Source organism: Bubalus kerabau, chromosome 8 (assembly GCF_029407905.1).
Source record: "Bubalus kerabau isolate K-KA32 ecotype Philippines breed swamp buffalo chromosome 8, PCC_UOA_SB_1v2, whole genome shotgun sequence".
Taxonomy (NCBI): Eukaryota; Metazoa; Chordata; class Mammalia; order Artiodactyla; family Bovidae; genus Bubalus; species Bubalus kerabau.
Window position 1 is genome coordinate 81,216,111 of NC_073631.1, and position 24,895 is coordinate 81,241,005.

Consider the following 24,895-nt stretch of genomic DNA (forward strand, 5'->3'; position numbering starts at 1 on the left):
GGAGATGAGGTTCCTCACCATAGTTTACCCAGCTGAGGAATCATCATTACGCAGGTGAGCTCTAGCTTGGAGAAAAATCTAACTTGCTTGCAAAAAGCATTCCAAACAGGTAAAAACATCATGAACATAATCTAAGGGTTGAGGATTAAGTACAGCATGGACATGAAGAAACTATAATGAGGTGAGCATTCATTTTGGAGAGCAGTGGGAAGTAACACTGGGTGGATGAGTGGAATTCGGCTACAGGGGTTCTCTGAACCTGGTGTCACAGGTCACAGGGAGGGGACAGCAGTTCCTCAACAAGGGAGGGTAATCTAGCATGACCCTATGTAGCCTTCCAAGGACAGACAGACAGCCTCAATCCCCCATGTCCTCTACCTGCCTCTTCTTTGTAGAAAAGTTTTAGTCTCCCAAGACTCCCCTGAATCTCAAAAGGCTGTCTCAAGAGCTAATGATAAGGAAATGTGAATATGTAGAAACTTGTCAGAAACTGGTTACAATTTAGATTATCAACCAGCCATATAGCAGAGTCACTGAACTTCTAGTTCCATGAAAGATACAGATAAAGGTATGACACAACTCCCAAACTGTTTTTACAGAAAGCAGATCATCCCCCACCAGATGAAAGCTGCTGACCACAATAATGTAGATGCAGACTGGTTGAAACTGGAAGATGAGCAACGTTTGAAACTTTGCCTTGATGCCAACCAATCTGAGAATCATGGGTGAGCTAGTCATGAACCCTGTAGCCCCCTCCCTCAGGCTCCGTTAAAACCCTTGTCTCCTAACCAGAAACTTGGAGATGGTTCTTAGGACATCAGTCCACCATTTCCCCAGGTTGCTGACCTGAACAAAAAACTTTCCCCACTGACACTTTTCTCTCAAGTATTGGCCTTTGAATGGCAAGCAGCTGAATTGGGCTTCAGTATTGGCCTCATCTGGTTACAGGATCACCAAGGCTCAGGATGGGAGTCAGCATCTCTTAGGGAGAGGACAAGCCCTTCAAGAACAAACCCCCTGCCAGTGACTGGAGAACCATATATGGCAACTCTGGGAAGCTACTTGTTCAAAGTAAGCCCCATCAGATAAGCCCCAGTACGTAAATACCAAGAAGGCACTAAAATCTGGCTGGAACAGGTATCCCAGCATGCCTAGTTAAGACTGGGACTCTTCTGATTCTATCAGAACACAGAACCAAGGAGAACAGACAGGAACAGAGGCCCCTATGTAAACATCATTTGGTAAACACCAGCCTGGATGGTTCTACTGTCCAAAGTTGAATAAACTGAAAAACAAAAGTGTAAAACAGGACATAAGAATAGTAGGGCAATAAAGATCCAGAGAAAAGCATACTTTGAGAGGAGCAAACAGCTTAGTGACTAAACAACAACAACAATGGCAGCAAATAAAAGGGAAGTCTAGGGTGCATTTTGGGGGCTTCCCTGATGGTTCAGAAGGTAAGGAATCTGCCTGTAGCGTGGGAGACCCAGGTTCCATCCCTGGGTGGGGAAGAGCCCCTGGAGAAGGGCATGACAGCCCACTCCAGTATTCTTGCCTGGAGAATTCTATGGATAGATGCTACAATCCATGGGGTCACAAAGAGTCAGAGACCACTGAGCAATTAACACTTTCACTTTTCAGAGTGTATTTTGCATTTTGAATAAATGCAGTAAATGAACAAAATGCTTTTTGAGACAAGATGAGAAATGAGGTGAAAATGAACTTCAGTTCAGTTCAGTTCAGTTGCTCAGTCGAGTCTGACTCTTTGCGACCCCATGAATCGCAGCACGCCAGGCCTCCCTGTCCATCACCAACCCCCGGAGTTCACTCAAACTCACATCCATCGAGTCAGTGATGCCATCCAGCCATCTCATCCTCTGTCATCCCCTTTTCCTCCTGCCCCCAATCCCTCCCAGCATCAGAGTCTTTTCCAATGAGTCAACTCTTCGCATGAGGTGGACAAAGTATTGGAGTTTCAAATAAACTTAAGAAACTTAATTTCAGAGGAAACTTAAAATTCAGAGATAAGAAATTGAATGAAATCCAAGTTGAAACAACAACAAAAATATAGTCGGAAAACCTAAAAGTCAGTAATAGAAATATGCGAACTTCCTTAGCAGTCCAGGGGTTAAGACTTCATATTTCGAATGCAGGGGCTGTGGGTTTGATCCCTTGTAGAGGAACTAAGATTCCATGTGCTATGTGGCAAGGCCAAAAAATAAATATATAAAATAAAAAGGGAGTAAGGACTATAATAGTAATAATAGAAATAGAAATACAGTATTCTGGAAATTCAAATTAGAGATGCAGAAAAGAAATAAAAAGCTCTCTAAGAAAACAAAAAGTGTTAGTCACTCAGTTGTGTCTGGCCCTTTGCGACCTCATGGACCGCAGCCCGCCAGGCTCCTCTGTCCATGGGATTCTCCAGGCAAGAATACTGGAGAGGGTAGCCATTCCCTCCTCCAGGGGATCTTCCTAACTCAGGGAAACAAAAGAGAGGGTCAAAAGAAAAAGCAATGCATGAAAAGATGATAACCATATACAGTTTACCTTAGGGAAAGAAGTATTTGTTTATCACAGAAGGATTTTTGTTCAAAGACATTGACCAAAACAAGCCACTAATGGTGGCTTAGCAAAGAGACAAGCTTATCTTTCCCTCCTGTAGCAAGAAGTATAGAAATGACAGATCTGGGCTGGATAGGGCAGCTACCCTACCAGGAACTCAGACTCTTTTAGCCCTTGCTCTACCATCTTTAGTGTGTCACTTTCTTCCCCAGCTTAAAATATGGCTGCTGGCACTCCAGCCATCATAACCACATTCCAGATTGAATATGGAGGAAGAGAGAGCAAATGCAGCATGCCAGATGAGTCAGCTCCCCTTAAAGAGCTTTCCGAGAAGCCCCCACCCAATGACTTCCAAATATATCTCACTGGCCTCAAGTATGATATATGACTACCTTTTGCAATGAAGACTGGGAAATAGAGCTTTTAAACTGAGACCATTCCAAAATTAAATCAGAGTTCTATGAGTAAGAAAAAAGGAGAGAGGAGATATTGGTTGACAAATAGCAGCCTATAACAAAATTCCTGAGATAAATGACAAAGGAGCAGAGCCAAGTCACAAAAATATACAGATGAAAATTGTCCTGTGCTGACTTCTTCTGATACAAATCAGAAGATTTTGACATGTTTCCAGTAAAGTCCAATCAAAACAATAGCAATAGAAAACCTACATTCCTAAATATCTTGATGAAATATTCTAATTCTATTTTTTTTAATCCTAAAAGTATACAAGCAAGAATTTTTTAAAATATTATCTACAAAGAATTTAAATTTAGGCTATCCTCAAACTTATCGATGATCTTCAAAAGTAAACGATCACAAAATAATATCAAGAGTCTTGAGGCAATTATTATACAAAAATGATAGTTACAGTCCAAAACCTATTTATGAAAGAAAGTTAGAGAAAAATATCCCCCAGAAATCAGAAAATAGCCACGTTAAAACCTTGCTTAAACATATTTTCCTTCCAAATCTATGAATAAGAAACTCATTCTTTTCATATTTAAGAATACATTTATTCTAGATAGACCTAGGGGTTATCATATGAAATGAAATCAGTCAGACCTAGAGGTTATCATAACAAGGGAAAGACAAATACGATATCACTTATATGTGGACTCTAAAATGATATAAAGGAACTTATTTACAAAACAGAAACAGACTCACAGCATAGAAAACAAACTTATGGTTACCAGAGGGGAAAGGGGGTGGGAGAGGAATAATTTAGGAGTTTGGGATTAGCAGATACAGACTACTATCTATAAAACAGATAAACAGGACAGATATCCCTGTACTCACAGCACAGGGAACTGTATTCAATATCTTGTAATAAACTATATGGGAAAAGAATATGAAAAAGAATATGTGTGTGTGTGTGTATATATATATATATATATATATATATATATGAATAAATTTACTGTAAAATTTCAGAATGGGAAACATGGGCTATAACAGACCATAATTTGAGTGAGCTTGAACAGTGGGTAAAGAATAAGTGCAGGAGACACAGGAGACTTGGGTTCAATTCCTGGGTTGAGAAGGTATCCTTGAAAAGGAAATGGCAACCCACTCCAATATTCTTGCCTGGAAAATCCTAGGGACAGAGGAGCCTGGCGGCTACAGTCCCTGGGGTCACAAAGAGTCGGACACGACTGAGCGCTCACTTGCTTATTGAACACAGTAGAGAAGACTTGCAACCAGTTGTGTTTTCCAAAGGCAGACAGAGCAGAACCCTCTACCCTACATTTAACAGTGTATGGGCCATGTTGAGAATTCTTAGAACAAATCTGGGCTCAGCAGGAAAGGATGACTGGCTTAGAATTACTAACATGACGAGACAGAAATAAACAAGTTAGCTTTTTATCCAAGACAGCATAAAGAGAATAGCAAAAGAGACTCACAAATATTAAAAATAATTATATAAAAATAATTAACTCACATTATTAAAAATAGATACACAGATGAAAACATTAGCTATAAAAAAGTGCTAAATAAAATGAATGCCACCACTAGTTCTTGGGTTAAAAAATAAAATAGACAAATTTCTAACCAATCTTATTTTTAAAACAGAATGAGGAACAGAGGGAGAGAGAGAAAGAGAGAAGGGTGAGAGAGGGAGGGCGGGAAATATAAAATTTAAGAAACCCAAAGGAAATAAGACCATAGATAAGCAGGCAACTTAAAACTTACCAAAGAATAATAGACAATGGTTTGAATTTTGGCAAACAGACCATTTGTTAGGAAAAGAACTTATTTATCTCAAGTGGAAGTAGAAACTCTATTTGTAACCAAGTAGGACCCTATGAGATTTTCCCGGAATGGACCTCACCCCCAGTGTCCTCCATCTGCCACTTCTCTGTAGAAGAACTTTATCTTCCTAGGCCACCCCTAGATTCCAAAGGGTAACTTTAATCAGAGAAGTGAGAAAATGCATAAAGAAAGGAAACCAGTCAAGTAAGACAAAATAATAACTGTTCAGCCATTAAACAAAGACAAAGATTTTAGTTCCTTCTCAGAGGCTCAGGGTTCCTCCTCAGAAATGGCAAGTACCTAACAGAAGCAGAAGATATTAAGAAGAGATGGCAAGAATACACAGAAGAACTATACAAAAAAGGTCTTAATGACCCAGATAACCATGATGGTGTGATCACTCACCTAGAGCCAGACATCCTGGAATGGAAGTCAAGTGGGCTTTAGGAAGCATCACTACAAACAAAGCTAGTGGAGATGATGGAATTCGAGCGGAGCTATTTCAAATCCTAAAAGATGATGACGTGCAAGTGCTGCACTAAATATGCCAGCATATTTGGAAAACTCAGCAGTGGCCACAGGACTGGAAAAGGTCAGTTTTCATTCCAATCTCAAAGAAAGGCAATGCCAAAGAATGTTCAAAGTACTGTACAATTGTGCTTATTTCACATACTAGCAAAGTAATGCTCAAAATCCTTCAAGTTAGGCTCCAAGAGTATGTGAACCAAGAACTTCCAGATGTACAAGCTAGATTTAGAAAAGGCAGAGGAACAAGAGATCAAATTGCCAACATCTGTTGGATCACAGAAAAAGCAAGGGAATTCCAAAAAAAAAGTCTACTGCTTCATTGACTACACTAAAGCCTTTGACTGTGTAGATCACAACAAACTGTGGAAAATTCTTAAAGAGATGGGAATACCAGTCCACATTATCTGTCCCCTTTATGCAGGACAAAAAAGCAACAGTTAGAACCAGACATGGAACAATGCACTGGTTCAAAATTGGGAAAGGAGTATGTCAAGGCTGTATACTGTCACCCTGCTTATCTAACTTCTATGTGGAGTACATCATGCAAAATGCCAGGCTGAATGCCTAAGCTGGAATCAAGACTGCAGAGAGAAATATCAACAACCTCAGATATGCAGATGACAGCATCCTATGGCAGAAAGCAAAGAAGAATTAAAGAGCCTCTTGATGAGGGTGAAATAGGAGAGTGAAAAGCTGACTTAAAACTCAACATTCCAAAAACCAAGATAATGGCATACAGTCCCATCACTCCATGGCAAATAGATGGGGAAAAAAGTGGAAATAGTGGCAGATTTTATTTTCTTGGGGTCCAAAATCACTGCAGATGGTGACTGCAGCCATGAAATTAAAAGATGCTTACTCCTTGGAAGAAAAGCTATGACAAATCTAGGTAGCATATTAAAAAGCAGAGACATCACCTTGCTGACAAAGGTCCATATAGTCAAAGCTATGGTTTTTCCAGTAGTCATGTACGGTTGTGAGAGTTGGACTATAAAGAATGCTGAGTGCCAAAAAATTGATGCTTTTTAATTGTGGTGATGGAGAAGACCTTTAAGAATCCCTTGGACAGCAATGAGATCCAACCAGTCAATCCTAAAGGAAATCAACCCTGAATGTTCACTGGAAGGACTGATACTGAAGCTAAAGTTCCAATTCTTTGGCCACCTGATGGAAGAGCCAGCTTATTGGGAAAGACCTTAATATTGGGAAAAATGAGGGCAGGGGAAGCGGGGATGACAGAGGATGAGATGGTTAGATAGCATTACTGACTCAATGGATATGAGTTTGGGCCAACTCCATGAGATAGTGAAGGACAGAGAAACCTGGCGTGCTGCAGCCCATGGAGTTGCAAAGAGTCAAACATGACTTACCAACTGAACAACAACATGGGCTACAGATAATATTCGGAGCCATGTCCTTTGGGCTGTTTTGCAGATACTAAAATCCCCACCAGGTGGAAAAAGTTAACTGAATGCTTCCACAGGCAAGTAGACCCCAGACCTGCAGGAAGCAGAGGGCCGAAGATGCTGACTTCCAATTAGCTCACCACCAACCAATCAGAATACCCACAGGCTGATCATACACCACCCCTCCCCCAACTTTGTCTTTAAAAACTTATCCGTGAAAGCCTTGGGGAGTCGAGGCCTTTTAAACTCTAGCTATCTGTACTCTTTGCTTGCTACCCTGCAATAAACACTGCACTTTCCTTCACCACAACCCAGCTGTCAGTTGATTGGCTTTACTGTGCACAGGTAAGCAGATCCCAGCTTGGTTCAGTAACATAAATAGTGCAATAGCCATGAGTTGAATGAATTAACTTATCAGACTGACCCCGAAAATGGCCTAAAGCCCACGAGATTTACAGATAAAGCTTTCTGAATTCTAGGTAATAATAATCCTGACATCATATACATTTTTCAAGGGAACTTAACAGTTTCCTGATTCACTTTCATAAATTTCAAATACATAGTATAATAAAGATGCAAACTAATCCCATTCATTCATCTATATGTAGTTATATATATAGTTTACTGTGTATATATATATATAATACAGTAAATATATTTATTACATGTATGTATATATAAAACTGAGCATACTGAATCAGTGCAGAATTCAAAAAATAATAAACAATGTTTGAGTTTAGTGCATTTGAAGACCATAAAGATAGTTTAATTACTAAGAAACCTATGAATGTAATTGATCATTTCATTAGGTTAAAGGAGAAAACATACTGGTTAATTCAGCAAATTCCCCCTTTAATTCAATATTTATAACATAATTCTAAACTAGGAATAGAGTAACACTAACTTTTTTTTAAACTGAAATAAACAGCCTCTACTATCTAATAGTGGAAAACTAAATCCAATTTAATTAAAGACAAGGGCAAGACCTCCTTTTACCACTATTACTTCATATTGCTCTGCTGCTGCTGCTAAGTCACTTCAGTCGCGTCTGACTCTGTGCGACCCCATAGATGGCAACCCACCAGGCTCCCCCGTCCCTGGGATTCTCCAGGCAAAAACACCGGAGTGGGTTGCCATTTCCTTCTACAATACATGAAAGTGAAAGTGAAAGTGAAGTCGCTCAGTCGTGTAGGACTCTTAGCGAAACCATGGACTGCAGCCTACCAGGCTCCTCCGTCCATGGGATTTTCCAGGAAAGAGTACTGGAGTGGGGTGCCATTGCCATTTTACCCAATTTTATAAACAATTCCCACCCACAGCCAGAGAGAAAGAAAGGAAAGAAGGGATGGAGGGAAGAAAGGGTAGAAACTTAAGACATGTAACCATTCAATTTCTTGTGTTAGAAATAACATATTATACAGAGTGAAGTAAGCCAGAAAGAAAAACACCAATATAGTATACTAATGCATATATATGGAATTTAGAAAGATGGTAACAATAACCCTGTATACGAGACAGCAAAAGAGACACTGATGTATAGAACAGTCTTTTGGACTCTGTGGGAGAGGGAGAGGGTGGGAGGATTTGGGAGAATGGCATTGAAACATGTATAATATCATATATAAAACGAGTCGCCAGTCCAGGTTCAATGCATGATACTGGATGCTTGGGGCTGGTGCACTGGGACGACCCAGAGGGATGGTACGGGGAGGGAGGTGGAAGGAGGGTTCAGGATGGGGAACACATGTATACCTGTGGCGGATTCATTTTGATATTTGGCAAAACCAATACAATACTGTAAAGTTAAAAAATAAAATTAAAAAAAAAAAAAAGAAATAACATAAAAGCTCCCCCTGGCCAAAAGTGGGTTAATTTGAACATGAAAAAGAATCACAACTGTAATTGATTATATCACACTGAATCAATAAAAATTTATAAGGACACAGTTCAGTTCAGTTCAATCGCTCAATCATGTCCGAATCTTTGCTACCCCATGTACCGCAGCATGCCAGGCTTCCCTGTCCATCACCAACTCCAGGAGTTTACTCAAATTCATGTCCATTGAGTCAGTGATGCCATCCAACCATCTCATCCTCTGTCGTCCCCTTCTCCTCTTGCCTTCAATCTTTCCCAGCATCAGGGTCTTTTCCAATGAGTCAGTTCTTTGCATGAGGTGGCCAAAGTATTGGAATTTCAGCTTCAGTATGAGTCCTTCCAATGAATATTCAGGACTGATTTGCTTTAGGATGGACTGGTTGGATCTCCTTGCAATCAAAGGGACTCTGAAGAATCTTCTCCAACACCACAGTTGAAAAACATCAGTTCTTTGGTGCTTAGCTTTCCTTATAGTCCAATTCTCACATCCACACAGGACTACTGGAAAAACCATAGCTGTGACTAGACGGACTTTAGTTGGTAACGTAATGCCTGTGCTTTTTATATGCTGTCTAGGTTGGTGGTAGCTTTTCTTCCAAGGAGCAAGCATCTTTTAATTGCATGGCTTCAGTCACCATCTGCAGTGATTTTGGAGCCCCAAAAAATAAAGTCTATCACCGTTTCCATTGTTTCCCCATCTATTTGCCATGAAGTGATGGGACCGGATGCCATGATCTTAGTTTTCTGAATGTTGAGTTTTATGTCAACTTTTTCACTCTCCTCTTTCACTTTCATCAAGAGGCTCTTTAGTTTTTCTTCACTTTCTGCCATAAGGGTGGTGTTATCTGCATATCTGAGGTTATTGATATTTTCACAGGATTCTTGATTCCAGCTTGTGCTTCATCCAGCCTGGCATTTCACATGATATACTCTGCATATAAGTTAAATAAGCAGGGTGACAATATACAGCCTTGACATACTCCTTTCCCGATTTGGAACCAGTCTGTTGTTCCATGTCCAGTTTTAATTGTTGCTTCTTGACGATCAGGACACAGTAATTCCTCCCAAAAGAATAGAGCAGAAAAACAGGGAAAGCTCTTTTCACAGAAGAATGGCAGCTGATAAACATGGAAGGAATTAGATCATTGGAAAGCCACAGATTTGCAGTTCCCAAGGATAACAGATTCTGAGAAGGAAACAATGGATGATAAAACAATTAAGTGACAGGTTATTGGGAAATAGAAGTTTGTCCCTGTTATTAATTGTGAAGACAATGTGTACCTTTAGATGGAGACATCACCTTAACAGGCAAGTCACATAAATAAAATTAAAAGACACAACAATCTCAAATATCTGTATCTTAATATCTATAATAATATATAAAGATTCATACAAATTGGAAAAAGAAGCACTAAAACCTTGCCTGGGGAAGAGGTATTGGCAAAATACAGGTAAAAAGAATTTACAGAAACAGCCTCGCTGCTCCTTTTTACCTTCACTGGTAATGGATAGGATTGCATCTACTTGAGTATCAAGAAACCCAGCAACAGAGGCTTCATTAATCTGGGGTATTTTTCCCACGAGGTACCCACAAGGATCCACCTTTCCTCGCACCTGCCATTCCCAGCCTGCAGCTTCCTGTGCTTGGTCCCAAGATTGCTAGAAGAAGTGTAAGGGCAAAGGGCAAAAGACTTGTGCCCACCCAGCCTGTCCTTTCTTATCCAGGGAACATCTTTCCCAGAAGTCATTCTCAGAGGAGTCACTTGGTCACAACTACCTACAAAGAGTCAGCCTCCAGGATCCCTCTTCCTGTGACAAAAGAACAAAAATAGACTGGATAAAGCATAGTACTTGGTACTGAATATTTGGAGGGTGGCACCCTCACAGGCTGTTAGCATATGTTGTTACAAATTTTCTGAACATTGACTCTTTGGGGTGTCTGAGGAACCTCAATGAATCTCTAGATTTATTAATTCTGCTTTGGGGAATGAGTTCTATGGAAATAATGTGAAATGCAGTTAATGGTTTATGTATATTGATATTCATTAATGCAATATTTCTAATTGGCATCTCTCCCCAGAATAAAAACAAAAGAATAAAATTAACTTCAATGCTCAGTAATAGTTGGATGGTTGAAAATACAGGCTTGGTTGTCAGATAGCCTACCTGTATAAGTTAGCCAAGTCACAGAAACACTTCATGTCTCGTTTGTAAAATTAATATTTCCCACATAAGCACTTAAAAGGATTAAATAAAATTTTGTATTTAAAATATACCTCAAATACCACAATAAAAATTAATGTATAATATGGGGCTTCCCAGATGATTCAGTGGGTGAAGAATCTGCCTGCAATGCAGGAGACTCAGATTCAATCCCTGGGTCAGGAAGATCCCCTGAAGGAGGGCATGCCAACCCACTCCAGTATTCTTGCCTGGAGAATCCCATGGACAGAGGAGCCTGGCAGGCTATAGTCCATAGAGTCATAAAGAGTTGGACACAACTGAAGGGACTAAGCACGCAGCCACGCAAACGCATAATATGGGGACTATCCCATATTATAACTTCCCAGTCCAATGGTTAGGACTCTGTTCTTTCACTGCCAACATCCCAGGAGTCGGGGAACTACAATCCTGCAAGCCAAACAGCAAAAAAAAAAAAAAAAAAAAAATTGCATAATAGATATATACCTGGAGTATTACAGAGATTATTATATAGCTGATTAAAATAACATAGAAATAGAGTATTAAAAGTTGTATATCAAGAAAATGCATGTTGTTAAACAAGAAATTGTGTTTCTAGTGTGATTTTAATTTTATAACGTATATATGCATTAAAATACACTAAAAAGCCAATGGTTTTTTTATCTGGTCATTGCAAATTGTTGTTACTTTATCCTTTGCACTTTTTTTTTTTTCAGATTATCTATCTGGTATAATCATTTTCATATAGATCAAGGGTCAATAAACATTCTTAAAGGGCCAGTTAGTAAATATTTTAGACTTTTCAGGGTTATGGTCTTTGTCTCCACTTCTTGGTTCTGCTGTAGAGAAAATAGCCATAGAGAACATGTAAATGATGGCTGTGACTGTGTTCTAATAAAAACTGTACAAAAACTGGAGGCAAGTCAGCCCTAGTCTGTAGACTCTTGTTTTAAATAATGATACATACGTGCTGTATTTAAAAGAAAACAAAAATTTTAAGTGGTATAGCCAAAAATTGAGAAAAGACGAATTTTCCTAGTGGTGGGTGGGGATGCAGAAGGTGACGAAGGCTTGCACAGTGTTTTATGGATAGGAGAGAACAGAGCCATTAGAGGGGAAGATAGAAAGGAATCCCTTGGTGGAAGAAGGAATCGAAATGATGGGGTTTTATTTGAAAAAGAAAGACTGAGGGCAAACTATATACACATAACTTTCATCTCACTGGATTTGCCCTGAAAGCTTTTGGCCCATTTCCCAGGGCATACTGAGGCAGTGGGAGGCTCCCAGGATGACTGCAAAGCCAGTTAGAGAACAACCCTGGAGCTTATCACCAAGGAGCCACGGAAACTGCCAGTACCCCAGGCCACTATCCAGCATCCCAACACAGAGCTCAGTGACCTCTACTCAGTGGCACCCTGGCACACTAATACCTCACTCCTCTTAAAAAATTCTGAGTTAAGAGAAAATTTTTATTACTGAACCAAAATTCTCTGCCCACTAGTTTTTGTTCCAGACTTGGAACAAGTACCTCTGCCACCTTTCAGATTTTAAGTATTTGAAGCCATGATCATGGTCCTTTCTTTCCATCTAAGTAATCCTCAAAGCACAGTTTTCCTAGATCAGAAGTTACAAACTAGATATTTACAGTTTTGCCTGGTTGAGCCCATTGAGTATTATAAAATCATTAGATTGAATTAATGAAAAAACATCTTAAAATTATAGAATTTCTCTTAAATATCGAGTATTTTGGTTTTCTTGGAAAAATCAGATGAACTAGCAACACTGGATCACCATCCCAGTGTCAACACTAGCTTGAAGCTGACTAACGACCAGCACTCTAACCAAGCAGGATCCTTTGGGGTCTTCCCTCTTATTCTCTGCTTTAGCTCTTCTCTGAAGTACTACAAAATAGACAACAGTATCTGATGCACATTTCCTGAGTTGTTTTGCAGATATGAAAACCCCCCACCAAATGGAAGCTCTAGGATGGACTGGTTGGGTCCCCTTGCAGTCCAAGGGACTCTCAAGAGTCTTCTCCAACACCACAGTTCAAAAGCATCAATTCTTTGGCTCTCAGCTTTCTATATAGTCCAACTCTCACATCCATACATGACCACAGGAAAAACCATAGCCTTGACTAGATGGACCCTTGTTGGCAAAGTAATGTCTCTGCTTTTTAATATGCTGTCTAGGTTGGTCATAACTTTTCTTCCAAGGAGCAAGCATCTTTTAATTGCATGGCTGGAGTCACCATCTGCAGTGATTTTGGAGCCCAAAGGAAATTAGTCCTGAATGTACATTGGAAGGACTGATGTTGAAGCTGAAACTCCAATACTTTGGCCAGCTGATATGAAGAGCTGACTCGTTTGAAAAGATCCTGATGCTGGGAAAGATTGAAGGCAGGAGGAGAAGGAGACCACAGAGTATGAGGTGGTTGGATGGCATCACCGACTCAATGGATATGAATTTGAGTAAACTCCAGGAGCTGGTGATGGACAGGGAGGCCTGGTGTGCTGCAGTCCATGGGGTTGCAAAGAGTCGGACACGATTGAGCGACTGAACTGAACTGAACTGAACTGAACTATTAATAGTGGATGATAATGAGCACATAGCCCCAGGCTTCCTGGAGCCTAAGAACCGATAATGTTAACCTCTCCCACACCACCCTGTTCCATCACCATCAGCCAATCAGAGAACTGTGCACAAGCTGACCACCTACCTTGTGATCCCCTTCCCACACCTGGCTTTTAAAAATGCCTTGCAGAAACACTTTGGGGAGCATGGGGCTTTTTAGGGCATGGCCCTGCAATAAACCTTTCTCTGCTGCCAACTCCAACATTTGTTTGTTTGGCCTCACTGTGCATTGGGCACAAGAACTTGCCCTGGCAGTACTGGTTTCCAGTACAGTCCCCTTACCTGCCTCCGACTCTGAAACCCACATCTGCCTGGACCCCAAAGATATCCACGTTTCCTGCCCTGCCCTAAAAGAGCTAGCAAAGGAGCTGCAGAGCACTGAGCCAGGAGCCCAGAGACAGCTTCCCACCCCAGGTTTAACAACTGTGACACTGGGAGATGGTGGTTTTGTCACATGGAATATTAGGGGGTTAAGTGGGATGTGGCTGAGGTTCCTTCCCCAGCCAGCATTCTATGAATCTATAAATGGCTTAGCTAATTTTCAAATCTCACTGAGCTCATTGCCTGAAAAATGCCTGAAGTCATGAGTTGAACCTGCTAATAGCACTTTGGAAAAAAAAAATAGATTTGAAAAATAAAATATCTGGATCCCTCAAAAGCCATTTGCAAATTCATAACAAGATGAGCCAAATGTAAAAAGCAAAGTCATTCACCCTCTTTCGCCTCTAAAATGAAATTTCAAAGGTGAGAATTCTAACAATGAAGAAAAACTTCCTACCCTAAAGCTTAATGTTTCTATAAAAATAGCCCATCAATGACATTATTCAGTAGAGATAAATGAACCCTGGAAAAAGAGAGGGGTCCTGACCACAGAACTATAGTGAAAGTGAGCTTGACCCTTCTTCAACCCAATTCCTACCCTCCCCAATCACTCCCATACCTAGAGATACCAATGTTGGTTTTATTGCTGTTGCTGTTCAGTTACTAAGTTGAGTTTGACTTTGTGACCCCAAGGACTGTGGGCAGCTAGGCTCCTCTGTCCATGGGATTCTCCAGGCAAGAATACTGGAGTAGGTTGCCATTTCTTTCTCCCAGGGATCTTCCCTACCCAGCGATCGAACCCGAGGTTCCTGCATTGGCAGGTGAATGCTTTACCCCTGAGCCACCCGGGATAGATTTATTTCTCTTGCCATAAATCCTTAACTTTATCTAGCTGAGAAGATTCATTCAATGCTTTTTCCAAGAAACTAAAAAATATGCTAGGTTAGCATGATCTATACCATCTAACCTGGAGCAAGACACAGATCTCTAGAAAGAAGGGTTTGGCCTTTGGTCTTCTTGCCTCCTCTCCCCTCTTGACCAGAATTCCACCCCATCTGAAGAGCTATGGCATCACTATTTCACAGCATAAGGCAGGCAAGCAGGCTGGGGCCTGATGTCCAGGGTAGTCTGTGAATTTCAGACACTTTTGTGCACCAAGCCAGGCCATTCACTTCACCTGCTCTTGGGAGCCTCTGTGCCCTGAGCAGGTGGTGAGTCTGATTAAAAAAAAAAAAAAATAGTGCTTCTTGCTCTAGAAGATTCTCTGGATCAGTGGAAAAAATTTTGTGGCAAAACCGCAAGTCAGGAGGAGCACGTTCCTACAGCAGTGAGTTCTCATGTAAGACTTAGTGCCTTGACCCTAAGGTGCCTAAGATCTAGGATAGTAACATTCAATTTTGATAAAATTAAGCATAATTGAAGAATATCACAGTAAGTAAGTTCTAAGTCCCTGACAAGGGTGACGTCTGTTTAATGAACAGGAAGCAACACTGTAAATTTGAGGACCTCACTCTAAGAATGTGGCTGTGTACCTATTCACCATAGTAACCCAGTCCCCAACCAACTGCAGGGTGTGTAATAGATTCTCCATTAAGAGTGTGAAAAATAAAATTATCACTCTTAAAGGGCACAACTTTTTCAGTTTGTCTCTCAAACTAGATGTTTCTCCACTGCAGGGACTTAACTCTGCTTTGTCTTTTGCACATTTTCATCCTAAGCTGTAAGCAGATTTATGTCTGGATAGAGAAAGCGCACACAACATAAAGACTTGTCATAAAATAGAAACTCAAGAAATGTCTTCTGAGGGAATAAGCAATTGAAAATTACTTGAAAACAGTTAACAAGGATTTTAAAATATATATGCATATATTTCTATGTATTTGAATATAGAAATGTGCATATACATACATACAATGAATTTTTAAATTTTGGTTTGTGGTCCAACAGTCCCTTGGTCAAATTTCTCGTCAGAAGCCTGAACGCCTCCTTAACACTCACTATGCATATGGTGATATTTTTTCCTCTATTCTGGGAAAAAGAGGAAAATAACAATTTGTGATCTTCAACTATTTCTCTCAAGGATGTCACATCATGATGTGAATGCATGTTTCTAAGAAAAATAAATTTTACTTGCTTGCAACAAAAAGGTGGCAAATGCTCGAAAAGTTCCTGTGGCAATACCTCACCAAAAATCGTGCTTGGTTGCCGTTGAAAGTTCAGTAAAGATGGGAGCAGCATCACCAATAGGACCCCTGTTTAAATTAGGAGTAGATAACTTCACTGCCAATTATTTCTCTCATTGGAGTGGTTCTGTAACAGAGAACCTCTCATTGTTTCAAGCAGACACCAGGTTTAAGCAAGATCCCCAAGAGTAGCCCACCAAAGTCAAAAGTCCAGATTTGCTCAGGTATCTACATTTGCAAAATGAATGGACCACATAAGCAGAAAGAGAACCCAGTGCAGGAACATAAACATGTTGTCTTCTGAGCAGTTACTGTGTTCTGTTTCTGAGCACTGTTCTTGGCACTTAGGAGAATCAGTGAACAAAGCAGATAGAAATTCCTCTCCCGTGAAGTTCACCTCTCCCACCTTTCTGTCAATACTTACCATTATGACACACAGTTCATGGATGCACACATTGTGCATAATGCCACTCTAGAAGCAATAAAATACAGACGGGCTTCCTGATGGCTCAGGGGTGAAGAGTCTGCCTGACAATGCAGGAGATACCTGGTTTGATCCCTGATCTGGGAGGATCCCACATGCCTTGGAGCAGCTAAACAACTACTGAGCCTGCGCTCTGGATCCTGGGAGTTACAACTACAAGACTACTTGCCACAACTACTGAAGTCTGAGTGCCCTAGAGCCTATGCTTCCCAACAACAAAAACCACTGCAATGAGAACCCTGCTCACTGCAACTAGAGAAAAGCAAGGAAGACCCAGCACAGCCAGAAATAAATAAATAAAATTATAAAAATAAATAAAATACAGACCTTCTCACATCATTCATTTAACATTCAGGATCACAATAAACTGTGGAAAATTCTGAAAAAGATGGGAATACCAGACCACCTGACCTGCCGCTTGAGAAATTTGTATGCAGGTCAGGAAGCAACAGTTAGAACTGGACATGGGACAACAGACTGGTTCCAAATAGGAAAAGGAGTACGTCGAGGCTGTATATTGTCACCCTGTTTATTTAACTTCTATGCAGAGTACATCATGAGAAACGCTGAACTGGAAGAAGCACAAGCTGGAATCAAGATTGCCAGGAGAAATATCAATAACCTCAGATATGCAGATTACACCACCCTTATGGCAGAAAGTGAAGAGGAACTAAAAAGCCTCTTGATGAAAATGAAAGTGGAGAGTGAAAAAGTTGGCTTAAAGCTCAACATTCAGAAAACGAAGATCATGGCATCCGGTCCCATCACTTCATGGGAAATAGATGGGGAAACAGTGGAAACAGTGTCAGACTTTATTTTTCTGGGCTCCAAAATCACTGCAGATGGTGACTGCAGCCATGAAATCAAAAGACGCTTACTCCTTGGAAGGAAAGTTATGACCAACCTAGATAGCATATTCAAAAGCAGAGACATTACTTTGCCAACAAAGGTTTGTCTAGTCAAGGCTATGGTTTTTCCTGTAGTCATGTATGGATGTGAGAGTTGGACTGTGAAGAAGGCTGAGCACCGAAGAATTGATGCTTTTGAACTGTGGTGTTGGAGAAGACTCTTGAGAGTCCCTTGGACTGCAAGGAGATCCAACCAGTCCATTCTGAAGGAGATCAGCCCTGGGATTTCTTTGGAAGGAATGATGCTAAAGCTGAAACTCCAGTACTTTGGCCACCTCATGCAAAGAGTTGACTCATTGGAAAAGACTCTGATGCTGGGAGGGATTGGGGGCAAGAGGAGAAGGGGACGACAGAGGATGATATGGCTGGATGGCATCACTGACTCGATGGACATGAGTCTGAGTGAACTCCGGGAGTTGGTGATGGACAGGGAGGCCTGGTGTGCTGCGATTCATGGGGTCGCAAAGAGTCGGACACGACTGAGCGACTTATCTGATCTGATCTGATCTGATGGTACCTTCAGTGGCCAATACTGGAAAAATGTCAAAATAAGGATACAAAAATAAGGGTGACACAGTCCTTAACCTTGAGGAGTCATCTTTTAGTAGGGAGGCTGAAAGGTAGGAGCATTAGTAACACACGTAAAATGATGCTCATTACACAGAAGCTCAGTGGGGGAGAGTCATATCTATTGGGAAATAGAGTGATGGCTTCTGTTACAAGCTGAGATTTAGGATAGATCTTAAAAATGGGCAGATTTATAGAAGGGTAGAGAATCTAAGAGTAGAAAAAGTATGTATGGAAAAAGTACATAATTATAGGAAAGCACAGAGCATGTTTGGAGAAATGGGGAAAAAAGTCCATTTGTCTATCCTGAGGTCAAGGGGTATATCAGGCATAGAGCAGGCCACAGCCCATACACCAATGAGGCTAGGCTGGGTAGCTGGTTCTTTGTTGCATAGAATTTGGTGGCTTGCAGGGTTTTGAACACAGGAGTGACAGGCTCACACTGAAGATGACAAAGTCACGTGGCCCAGAGAAGACAGAGACGGGAGAGCAGAGAGCAGTTTTATAAAGTCCTGGCAACAACAGGAACAACGCAGAATGGACCTGGCGAACAACATAGATTCAACAATAACTGAGTGACCTGCAGCTGCTTGTCTGGATGCTGAGGGGGAAGCAAAGACAAGCTGGAGCTCGGTCAGAGAGTGCCAGCCAGGATAAATGACACGGAGACCCCATGCCAACCAGATGCCCAGTAATAAAGACCCCAACCCCCACATTGAAGAGTGGGGGAAACAGGGAAGAAAAGGAGTGTTCTCAGAGGATCCAGACACCTAAGAATACCATCCAAACTCCAACCCAGCGTATCATAAAGAGATTTGTATCCTATAAAGAGTGTCCACTATGTTCCAGGCATGGTTCCAGGCACTGGCAAAGAGATGGGTCCTTGATCTAAGTTCATAAGTTAGAAGGGGAGATGGACAGTAGACACATAAGTTAAAAAAATATGTACAACAAAGCAGGTGGTCCTAAGGGGTGTAAGAATAGAGGGCAAGTTGATGGAAGAGAGCACAGTGTAAACAGATGGTCAGGGAAAGCCTTTTGGAAAGTTTGCTGTTTCATTAACACAGGGGGCAAGCTTAGGAAACTGGGAGACATCTCCCAGGTTGAAGGAACAGCATGTGAGATGAGAATGTACCCCACATATTCTAGGAAGAATGAGGAGATTGGGGACTGGGACCCGATGTACAGGACAAGAAGAGAGTGAGGCAGGAGTGGGAGGCCAAGAAGTGAAAGTGAAAGTCACTCAGTTGTGTCTGACTCTTTGCAACCCCATGGACTATACATACAGTCCATGGAATTCTCTAGGCCAGAATACTGGAGTGGGTAGCCTTTCCCTCCTCTAGGGGATGTTCCCAACCGAGGCATCGAACCCAGGTCTCCTACATTGCAGGTGGATTCTTTACCAGCTGAGCCACAAGGGAAGTCCACAAATACTGGAGTGGGTAGCCTATCCCTTCTTCAGCAGATCTTCCCGACCCTGGAATTGAACCAGTGTCTCCTGCATTGCAGGCAGATTCTTTACCAACAGAGCTATCAGGGAAGCTAAGAAAGGGGTCTGAATTTCATTGCAAGCAGGGGGATTGTAGGCAAAGAAATACAGTAAGTCCCCTACATACAATTGAGATCCACTCCAAGAGTGCATTTTAAGTCCAATTTGTTCGAAAATCCAACAAAGTTAGCCTAGGCACTCAGTTAACACAACTGGCTGTACAATACATCACTGCTGCTTTTATGCTTGCTGCCGGACATCTCGAGCTTGAAATAAAGATACTGTACTCTATAGGATACTGTACAGTGAAGTACATAAAAGCACAACCACGTGTAGAGGATGCGTGCACGTAACAATGTACGCCAGATACGTTAACTAACTTACGTAATTGAACATGTGAACACATGTTCGCATCTTTGAAAGTATCTAACTTGAAGGTTCATATGCAGGGGACTTACTGAAACAGGATTTGTGATTGCTGTGTGTTGTGCTTACGCTACATGCCAGCACCTAAAACAATGCCTGACACCTAGCAGATATTTAGTCAGTATCACTTGGACTTCTGTAAGAGAAGAGATTTGGACAAGAAATGCAGGAAACTGGTTAGTGGTCAAGTGCAAAAGGCAAGTGATCATGGTAGATTAGATAGGAGTGGTGGTGCTGGATGGAGCAGGTGAAGCAAAGGAACAGTGACTTGCTGAAAGCTAGACTGGGGTGAGAGAGAGAAATCGGGGACTCAAAGGCATTTGGCCTGAGCAACTGGAAAGACAGTTGTCCCTTACAGAGATCACTCCTGGGGCGGGGAGGGTATAAGCGGGTTTGAGGCGTGAAAATCCAGAGTTGTGTTTTGCACCTGTAGATTTAACTTTTGTGTGGCATTCAAGGGGTGGTGCTGCTGGTGGCATATGTAAGTCTGGCATTCTGGGAATGAGTCAGGACTGGGGAAATAAACGAGATCATCAGCAAGAAGGCAGTATTGAGACTGAAGGAAGGAACACATAGGTAAGAAGAGACCTGACAGCCAGGCCCTTTCTGGAGAATTCCATCACGTACAGGTCAAAAATCAGTACATCAGCAGGGATAAAAACTCAGGGGCCATCAAGAGAGCCTAAGAAAGCAGACCCAAGGAGACAGTAAAAACAAACAAACAAACAAACAAACACCAGGAGAATCCAGCATCCTAGAAGCCAGGGGCATGAGAAAGAGGGAATGGTCCTGGGTGTGAGATGTTGGGAGATCACAACACTGGGATGGAGAACTGACCACACAGGAGTACAGGGCAAAGAGCACTGGTGATCATCATGGGAAGAGCAGAAGGAAGGGGACAGAAGCCTGGATAGGATGCTGTCTAGAGAGGCCAAGAGAGAGATGAGGCCAGGGCACCAGAGAGTCTCAAAGGAACTGACAGTGCTCTGCTGCATGGCGGGTATTTGTTTTTGATTCATCATCTACGTATGTGCTAAACGTGTCATCTGTCTGAATAAAATATTATACATTAAAATATGTCTTTACAGGCTAAGACAGAGAGAGTGAAGAAACCCAGTGTAGAAAACTTTTCAAGCTATGTTACAGAAGAGGAAAGAGATCATCCATGGTGGGGAGTCTGGAGTCAGGAAGGATCTATAAAACGTAATATGTTAACAGCACACTTGTGTGCCAACTGCGTCTGTAACTATCGTCCCCTCTACCTGCAGGTGCTGTGTCTGGTTGTGGACAGAGGCGGCACTGAGGGGTGGGGTGGGGAGAAAATGCCAGCAAAACCCTCAATTATTTTTTTTCTCAACTTTGAAAAACTCACTTCCACAAAAATGTGATAGGAAGAGAAGGGGAAGTTTGTTCATTAAGTAGTTTTAAGTTCTAATGGCAACGGTGGATTTCTTTGGTGGTCCAGTGGCTAAGACTCTGCACTCCCAATGCAGGGGGCCCAGGTTCAATCCCAGGTTGGAGAACTAGATCCCACAGGCAGCATCTGAGTCTGCACGTCACAACTAAAGATCCCACGTGCCACAATGAAAATCAAAGATCCCGCGGCAACTAAGACCTGGCGCAGCCAAATAAATAAATATAAATATTTTAAAAAGCTTTGATGGCAAAGGGCATTAGGGATAACAGTAAGGAAAAAGAAAAGTCCTTTTAAGGATAAAAACCCATTGATTGTGTCCTGCAGCTTTTTGGCTGATCAGTGGATTACAGGAAGGAAGATGACAAATGGCTGGTGGGTCCATTAGCTCTGGTCCTGACAGTAAGCAAGCCAGGTCTAATGTATCTCCCCACGGTTTTTCCCTTTAACCTAAATCTCTGAGTTCCAATATGTAGGACTGAGATTTCTGTTTCTGAAACTGCTGTGACTTAACCCCCCCAAAGCAAAAGCAGGAAACGTTTGTGCAAGTTAAATGGGTGTCAATTTAAGGACAAAGTGATTGAATTACAATCCCTGGCCATGGATGTGAATTTTAGTCTTTTTTTTTTTTCCTTTCACACTCATGATATTTTCCTGACATCTGTGCAATACAAATAGATCTAGAGAGTGTGAAAGGGAAAATCTGCTCTACTAAATATATAAAAGGGACCCCGCATGAAGTCTCCATGATAGCATTCGTCATCACAGGCCCAGATGGCATCCTTTCCCAGATCTCCCCACCTTCCCCCACCCCCAATATCAGTTTAAGTTCCATCCACTGAATTTGCCCCAAAATACTGCAATGCAATAGATGCCTGATAACACCAGGAGAGCCCATGTGTACCATGAACTCTCATTTTTCAGTCCTCTTTGTGCATCAAACTTGGGGCCAATAAGTCAGGAAAAGCATCCTGTGAGCAGCGCACATCACTTACTGCCATGGAATCCAGATGCTTCCTCCAGTGACCTGGGAGCTCAGTGGTCCCTGTGACATCTTGCCAATGAGTTGATGACATTACTGTCATCCCACGTTGGCTACTTATCATTTTCCCTACAGTTCTCAAGTCACAGAACATGACAGCCACTTACCAATACCCACATGACCAAACATTATGGGATGAGATATATATTGGTTTGGCCAAAAAGTTTGTTTGGGTTTTCCCATACCATCTTGCAGGAAAACCCAAACTTTTTGGCCAAACCAATAAATCTCCTATCTAGGACATGGTTTCTTCAAGTATTTAAGGAGGCTTTAAGACACAAATGTCGGTGGTCAGAAAGTCTGTGAGACATAAATGTGTACCATAAGCAAAATCAGCAGGCGAGCTGGTTTGCCTCTATCCATCCTTGCGTCTTCACTTGAGAAGCAATGCTCATGAAAAATGAAAAGGCTGAGACAAGGAGGAAAGTTATGAGGCTCTGACACTTGTATTTGGTGGGGTAGAGTGGGAGTGGGTGGGAAGTGCTTCTAACAGGCATGTTTTATGGATGTGACAGGACATCAGTGTAGTTAAAAAGAAGAGGCAAAAACAAACAGAAAGAGCAAAATGAGAAGCAGACAGAAATGGAAAGGTACATTGTTATGAATCTTAGGAAATACTTTTGAGTGTAAGAGTTACTCAGCTGGAAGACACACTCAATGACCAAACTAAAAATGCTTCATAGTAGCTCTTGGAACCTTTGACCATTAATCCCTAAAACTCTATAAATATCTGGCCCACTGCCCTCCTCACTGGGATCAGAAACTGCCACAAACTTTTCCCTTCAATATAGTAAATTCAGTTTTACAAATAAGAAAGAATTACTGTATTTACAGAGAACAGTGTTCACAGAGAACTTAAAGGGATTATTAGATAACCCAGAGACTGACCCACATGGCCTTAAGTATCTCTACTCTCTATATTGCGAAGTTAAATTCTCATTAATATTTTTCACCCTTCAACTGGTAAAATCGCATAAACCAAGAAAAACAATCACAGAATCATGCTGTTAATCCTTTGGGATTACTTGCTTCAACTCCCTCCTTTTGAGGAAGAAGAAACTTAACCTCAGAGAGGAAAAGTGATTTGATAAACACACCCCTGAACATTTCACACTGTGTTCTCTACAAGTCCTTGAACAGCAAACATACCCAGGACTGGATTATAGAAATGGTACGTGGGCACTGAAATTCCGGATTTCCTAACCATAACCTATGCTGTTTTCTAGGATGGACAGGAAGGAAGTGATGGGAGAGAAGCAGGGGTCTCTCTGTTGGGAGATCCCATCAGGGTGAGAGGGGCAGGAAAGAGGGTTGTCTGTGGGCTAACTGCTGGCTTGTTTCAGAAGCTCAGCTGATGGTGGTTAAAAGTGATTTGAACAAACAATGGGTCTGGTCAGTGGTTTCCCCTGGATGAGTCTGTCATCCTAGCAAGCTCTGGGCGGTGAGACCAAGAGGTGGAGAGAAGGAGGGCTGAGGGATGCTCCCCTTTCTAAGTGCAGGTAAGGGCGCACAGAGTGCTTGTACTGGACATGTTTCCTTCTAAGGCCACAGCTAGAACAGGGCAGTGATCACCTTGATTTTCTCAACATGCACAATCCAGGTCATCCAAGTGAAAAAAAAGAACCCAAACCTCCAGGATCTGAACTTGCAGTCTACATGGGTGGGGCTGGAGCCTCTCTCTGCCTGGATTTGAGTCCCAGATCACTGGTTCCCTTCAGTGTCTTACATAACCTCTGATTTGCCTATCTGACTCATGAAGGGAAGAATTCCCACCTACCTCCTGCCTAAACAAGTAGAGGGCGTTTTTTTTTTTTCTGATCTGAGGTCCACAGTCAATATTCCTGAGAACACACCATGTTCAGGGCAAAGTCTGAGGTGTTAGAGAGATGAGACAAAAGAAGCTAACAATGCCCTTGTCCTCAAGGAGTGAGACTGGGGGACTGCGCCCATTCACAACTTAGGTAACTGCAATATGATAAGTGCTGCCTTAGCGGCATGGACGAAAAGGCTGTGGGAAAACAAGACGGGCAGTGATTCATTATGCTTGGCAGGTATAATTATTCCAGGATGTTATTTGGATTGTAACTTAAAAAAAAAAAAAAAAAAGAGCACACCACAGGGGAAAATTGTGTGGATCAGCATAAATCAATAACCAAATATCTCAACAATCCCTAAACTGTAAAAATTACTATAAGAACTTGAAAACACTTTGCGTGCCTGTTTAGAATAATTGTTGCCTTATTTTTATAACAGGCAACAGTCCTAATAAGTTTTATGAGCAATACCAAATACGATTGGGGAAAGTAAGTGGCAGGCTACTAATAATTGCTATGTAGAATTAAACAGTTATCCTGAGCCTTTCATTAAGAGCAAACAAACAGAATCAATCATCGGAAATCAGCTACAAAAGACAGGGCAGGAACTGCTAATTAAGCCACAACAAGGAGAAAAGTCTGTTATCCAGTTAATCCAACATTCTTCTCTATCCCCCATCCCTATTAAATCTCTTGATATAGTGGACAGAAAATGACCTGTTTGAGTCTTTGGCTAATTTCTTTTATGGGAAATATGCAGACGCTGGGGTTAAAAACAATGCAGGTG

At 41.6% G+C, this 24,895-nt stretch overlaps 1 protein-coding gene across 1 annotated transcript in view; it reads right to left on the minus strand.

Annotated features, from left to right (window-relative positions):
- HECW1 (HECT, C2 and WW domain containing E3 ubiquitin protein ligase 1) overlaps nucleotides 1-24,895 on the minus strand; it is a 483,654-nt gene that overhangs the window by 456,143 nt on the left and 2,616 nt on the right. The window lies entirely within an intron of this gene.